This window comes from Meriones unguiculatus, chromosome 5, assembly GCF_030254825.1.
Source record: "Meriones unguiculatus strain TT.TT164.6M chromosome 5, Bangor_MerUng_6.1, whole genome shotgun sequence".
NCBI classification, from domain to species: domain Eukaryota; kingdom Metazoa; phylum Chordata; class Mammalia; order Rodentia; family Muridae; genus Meriones; species Meriones unguiculatus.
Genome location: NC_083353.1, coordinates 8,680,950 through 8,686,949, shown reverse-complemented (window position 1 = coordinate 8,686,949; position 6,000 = coordinate 8,680,950). Strand labels below are relative to the sequence as shown.

At 39.9% G+C, this 6,000-nt stretch overlaps 1 pseudogene; it reads left to right on the top strand.

Annotated features, from left to right (window-relative positions):
• The first annotated feature begins 231 nt into the window (after positions 1-231).
• Positions 232-6,000, top strand: part of LOC110560726 (kinesin-like protein KIF22) — a 93,330-nt pseudogene continuing 87,561 nt past the window's right edge.

The following is a 6,000-nucleotide window of genomic DNA, read 5'->3' as shown; positions in this document are numbered from 1 at the left end:
GAGTTACAGTATCTCCAGAGTTTGCTGTGGTTGAATAGTTGGTTTCTGGTGATGCTATCTGACCTTGAATTTTACTTCTTGTGCTCCTCCACTGGCCTCTAGCCATGTGTTTGTCTCTGGTGTTAGCAGGCCCGGTGATACATGATGGTCAGGTAGTCCAGGTGTAGGTGGATATGACTCCAATCTGACCTCTGCTCGGGCTGCGTTCTGGCCTCTTTGGGATGGCAGATGATGTGGTTCAGCTCCTGTGCACAGTCACCTCCAGTGGGTCCACTGGCTGTGTCTCAGGCAGGCCAGGCAGAAAAGCCAAATGCTGCTCAGGCTCTGGTCTGGTCAACTCGAAATGGCAAACAATGGGGACGGGGGCCCAATAACAGTTCACCACTGCTGGATCTGCAGGCTGTGACCCATGTGAGCCAGGCAGATAGGGAGGAGGTGCAGAGAGCTTCAAGCTGTATGGGGCTTGGAACCCCATTATCTTCCTCGGGATGGCGGATGATGTGTGTTGGTGTCCATGTAGGGCTCGCCTCTACAGATCCACTATAGAAACTAGAACCTTAACTTGGCAGAATGCAGTTAGTACGCGTAGTTTTATTTTTTAATTTTATAATACTTGTATTAATTCATTGAATATTTCATACAATACACTTTGAACATATTCATCTCCATCCTCCAACTCTTTCAAGATACACTCCCTACCCTCTCAATTTTAATTTCTCCTTATTTGTTTTTAATTATTTTTCACCCCATAGAGTAGTCCAATTTGTGCTGTCCAAAACTCGTGGTAGAGGGCCTGACATGGAGTGCATGATCAGCTTGGGGGTCACACTCTCAGAGAAGACTGATTCTCCCTCTCCCAGCAACTCTTAAAATCCAAATGCAGCTTAGCAAGTGCTGAGATTCTAGAGATATTTAGCTGGCTACAGAGTTCATGATTTAATGACCCAAGAATACCACATGACAACGTTTTGTCATCATGATGGCAATTTTAGAAGTTTCTTTTTCCTTTTTTTCAGTCTTATTCCCTGAATGAGATAGAAGCAAATAGGGACAATGCTTGTTTTTGGCCTGTGCTCCAGGCTGCTCACCTATAGCCACCTTCTCAATTCTTCTTAGTTATTACAATTTACTCACTTTGTATCCTGGCTGTAGTCACTCCCTCAACTCCTCCCAGTCCCACTCTCCCTCCCTCTTCTCCCTCCTCTCCCCCTAAGCCCCTCCCCTAGTCTACTGATAGGGGAGGACCTCCTTCCCTCTATCTGACTCTAGCCTATCAGGTCTTATCAGGACTGGCTGCTTTATCTTCCTCTGTGGCCTACAAGGCTGCAACCTTCAAGGGGAGATGATTAAAGAGCGGGCCACTGAGTTCATGCCAGAGACAATTCTTATTCCCTTTACTAGGGAACCCACTTGGAGACTGAGTCTATGGGCTACATCTGAGCAGGAATTTTAGGTCCTCTCCATGCATGGTCCTTGGTTAGGGTATCTGTCTTTGTAGGGGACACTATGCCCAGATGTTTTGCCTCTGTTGGTCTCCCTGTGGAGGTCCTGTCCCTTCTATGTCTTTCTGTCTCCCCCTTCTTCCATAAGATTCCCTGCTGGTTTCTGCTTCTAGCTGCTTCTATGCAGCTAGTCTGGTTTCAGAATCTTCTTTGGAGCTTGACTTTATTGCGTACTCTGTCAGGAAGGGGCCTAGTGAATCCGGTCAGTCACAGGAACTTCCTGAAGCTGATGTGAGTAGCTTACCTTATGCCTTAAGGAGCTTCCCTGCAAGGTAGAATGTCTCAGTCTGGGAGGAAACTGCTACACAATATAAGACAGATTTTTTTAATATATATTTTATTACATCTTTAAAAGAATTGTGTGTTTGAGGTTAGAGTATCCACATGCTATGGTACCTATATGAGGGTCAGTTCTTGCCTTTAAACATGTGGGACCTGGAGATCAAACAGTTTCAAGCTTGGCAGCGAGCATCCTTACACACTAAGCAATCCCACCTTCCACCATCATCTCCTCTAGTAATTTTATGAGACAAGGTCTAGGTTGAGCTTAAACTTCTTCTGTAGCCAAAGAGCTCCTTGGATTGCTAATCTGCCTGCACCTACCTTCCAAGCACTGAGATCACTAACACGTACTACCATAATGGTTCCTCAAGGTGGGTGTTAAAAGATCGGAAAGGAAATTCATTACCATAAAAGTTGTAGTCACAAAAAAAAAAATATTATGACTCCCTTTAACATCTTTCCATGGCAATTTTTTCATGATCACTTTTCCAGAATTTATCACTGTGGGCAGAAAATGCTGCTTCCTGGCTCAAACACAAAAAATAAGAATCACACTGATTGCAGAAGGCATTGTATCAGAGTTGGGGAATTTCGGTACCTAAATGAAAAATTCAACACTCCTCTCTAAGTGGAACTCAGATCAAATAAACTGGACTAGACTAGGCTGTAGCAGAAAACAACAAGAAAAGACAGAGTGCAGAAAATCAAAATAGAAGTACTAACTACTCCATGAAATGTCTCCAGAAAAATAATTAAGCTTCTCTGGTTCATGTGAGGCCAAAAGAATCAGAAGATTAACTGAAGACTGTACTGGGAAGATGCTTCAGTGAGGAAGAAAATAGCTGGGCAAATAAAAGAACATTTTACAAAAATAAAAATTATGTTACAAATCTTTCTCCTGTTATATTTATTCAGAACTTAATATTTTGTTCAGGCAAACTTAAATTGTTATATGGCTATGAGAATTTGATTCTCTTAAAAGGTTTTCCAAAAGTAGGTAAACTGTGGAAGAAAGTTTAGTGGGATCTTCAGTAGGGTCTAAGGTACAGCAAACACATTTGAAACATGGAAACCTGCACTGGTGAATATAGGGTCTTCTTTGAGAACAAGCTAGATTCATTCTTTATTGACCTGCCCTTGACTGCTTTACTTGAAATGTCAGCAGGTGGAAGGATAACTTGTAGCTAGGTTAGCCACCAAAACCGCAAATGTCTTTTGCCTGGTAGACAGCAACAGCTTAAAGGTTGCAATTTATTATTCTAGAACTTTAAATCACTTCATATAGAATCCAATTGTCTTTTCCTAACATTCCTTTATTAAATTACCCATGAATACCAGGTGCTTCAATTTTCATTTTAGCTAGCATCAGCATCATGCAGTTTACTTCATTAAGTTCATATATTCATTTTATATTGGCTCGAGAGTCATGATTTTATGTCTTTGGAAATGAGTCTATAACAAGGTACTGTGAGTTATTTATGGATTTGGTAGAAGCTTAAAAGCAGTACCTACAGTCAACAAAGCTTCTAAAGAATAATTTGTGCGAAACTGTCTTGAACAAAGGCTGATATGGGTGTTCAATGGCCAGTGTATTCAATGATTTTTATTTTCATTTATGCATTTTCATGCCTTTGTGTAAATAACATGTATATGTGGTGACTATAGAACTCAGAAGAGGTCATTAAATCTCCCAAAGCAGGAGTTACAAGAGATTGTAAGTGGCCTGAGAGTGAAACATAAGCCTGAACTCATGTCCTCTGAAAAGACAGAAAACACTTATAACCATTGAACCATCTCGTTAGCCTCATGAACAGATTTTTCCCTAACAGCAGGAAAAATGTTCAAAATACTTGCATTGACTAACTGGACAGTTCTATCAATAAACATAGAGACCAGGTTATCCATAAACATATTCCTTAGATGGGAAAAAAGGGCTTAGGGAGAAAGTGAAAGTATTCTGATGCCATCCTGTCCCTAGGGAAAATCAAGTAGGTTTTACAATACTAACCACTCTGTGTAACGATGTAAAATAAACATCCCAAAGATAAGAAAAGCTCAGATCATTAAGAATTTTTTCAAAAAACGTCCCTTCACCTTTGAGAACCAGTAAATTATTCTTTCCAGTGCATTGTGGGCATCAAAAATCATCATTGCACACCTTGTTTTATATGCTAGGAAGCTGGCTCTTCTGAATTGAGTTACATAACAACCTTCAAATCATAAATCAATGGCAGGCACCACCACGGGTCCGGAAACCAGGTTGAAAGAAAGGTTGGGGGTTTCCCCTTTATCACCACTGCTCCTATCTCAAGTCTTCCTTTCAGGGTCTCCTTTCTCCCTGTAGTTACTATAGTTGTCCTTCAGGATCCAGAGAGTACTGAGTCTAAGACCACTGATGAAACACAATCTAATACATGTCCAAATATTTTTTATAAAAGTGCACAACATTTGACAGCCTAAGCATATCTCCCCATTTGCTTTACCATCAGTAGATTAATTCATAGGATCCAGCACAATATAGATGTTGTATAAATTGTGGCTATGCTGTTATTCTAGGAAGTGATGAACAGCAACAGAAAGACCCATACTTCTTTGGGTCACCTGCAATTCTTCTTCTCCAATATTTTCATTCTGTGATTGATAGAACCTTGAATGCAGTGAACAGGGTTACTGGGATAAAACGGCATTTTCTTCTCTGTAGATTCAGTAGGTGATAAAGTTTTAGGAGCTGACTCTGAATTTTTGCCCAGTGCTTTAACCTAGAAGCTTCCCTAAACCTTTGTGTAAATATTTGCTAATTCTGTTGTTTTATGTAAACCCATGTTTCTTCTAGTTAAGTTAAATTTTAGTTAAATACTCATACAAACATCAAAAGCAATTCTTTATTCACCATCTGTAACAACTTTTGTAATCCACGTTCTTCTTTCTATCTTACATTCACAAACTGTCTCCCACATTCCTCCAAACTAAGTATTATTTCCTTTTCAACACATGTTCTGACTAGGTGTCCAACAAACATTCCATTTTATTATTTTTCTGAAAAACTCCTTCTTCCTATTTTCCCACTAAAAGATAACTCGTCTTTGTTTCAAGACAAGTGTGCAACATAAATTTGAAAGAATATGTATATTAATATGTTGTATATTCTGCTCCCCAAAGAATACCCATATTTCAACTTAATGTCAAATTCTAAAGCACTTTATACCATGCGCAATATGGTACTACCCACATGCATTGCCCTTTCCCAAATGTTAGATTACTGAATGACCCATAGCCGGTCTTATTTCTAGTATAACTGCTATCTTTCTTTTACACTGTTCAAGTATTGCACATTCAGATTTAAAAAAAAAAAAAAAACATTTTTGTTGTAGCAACATTCTTTCTCATTGTCCTATGTAAGAACACAGTCAAAACAGGAAACAGGACAGGAGCCTACCACACAGGGCCTCTAAAAGACAGACCCTACCCAGCAGTGTATCAAATCAGATGCTGAGACTCATAACCAAACTTTGGGCAGAGTGCAAAGAATCTTAGGAAAGAAGGGAGAGAATCTTAGGAAAGAAGAGAGTGCAGGGAATCTTAGGAAAGAAAGGAGCTCCACAAGGAGAGCAACAGAACCAAAATAATCTGGGCCCAGGGGTCTTTTCTGAGACTGATACTCCAATCAAGGACCATTCAAAGATATTACCTAGAACCTCTGCTCAGATGTAGTCCATGGCAGATCAGTGTTCAAGTGAGTTTCCTAGTAAGGGGAACAGGGATTGTCTCTGACATGAACTCAGTGGCTGGCTCTTTGATCACCTTCCCTTGAGGGGGGTCAGCTTTGCCAGGCCACAGAGGAGGACAATGCAACCAGTCCTGTTCAGACCTGATAAGCTATTGTCAGATGGAAAGGGAGGAGTATCTCTCCTATCAGTGGACTTGGAGAGAGGCATGGGAGGAGATGAGGGAGGAAGGGCAGGATGGAGAAGAAATAAGAGAGGGGTCTACAGCTGGTAAACAAAACGAATAAACTTTAATATATAAAAATAAAAATTTAGTTAAAAAAGAAATGTATACTTCAGAAAGACACATGCATTTAAAAAATAAAGTACTTCCTCTCAAAAAAAAAAAAAAAGAATACAGTCTTATGCCAAATGATTTTGTACAGTCAACCACCTCTCAGTTCCAAAAGAAAGCTCACTTTTTTTTTTTTTTTTGTCAGATTGATGACCTA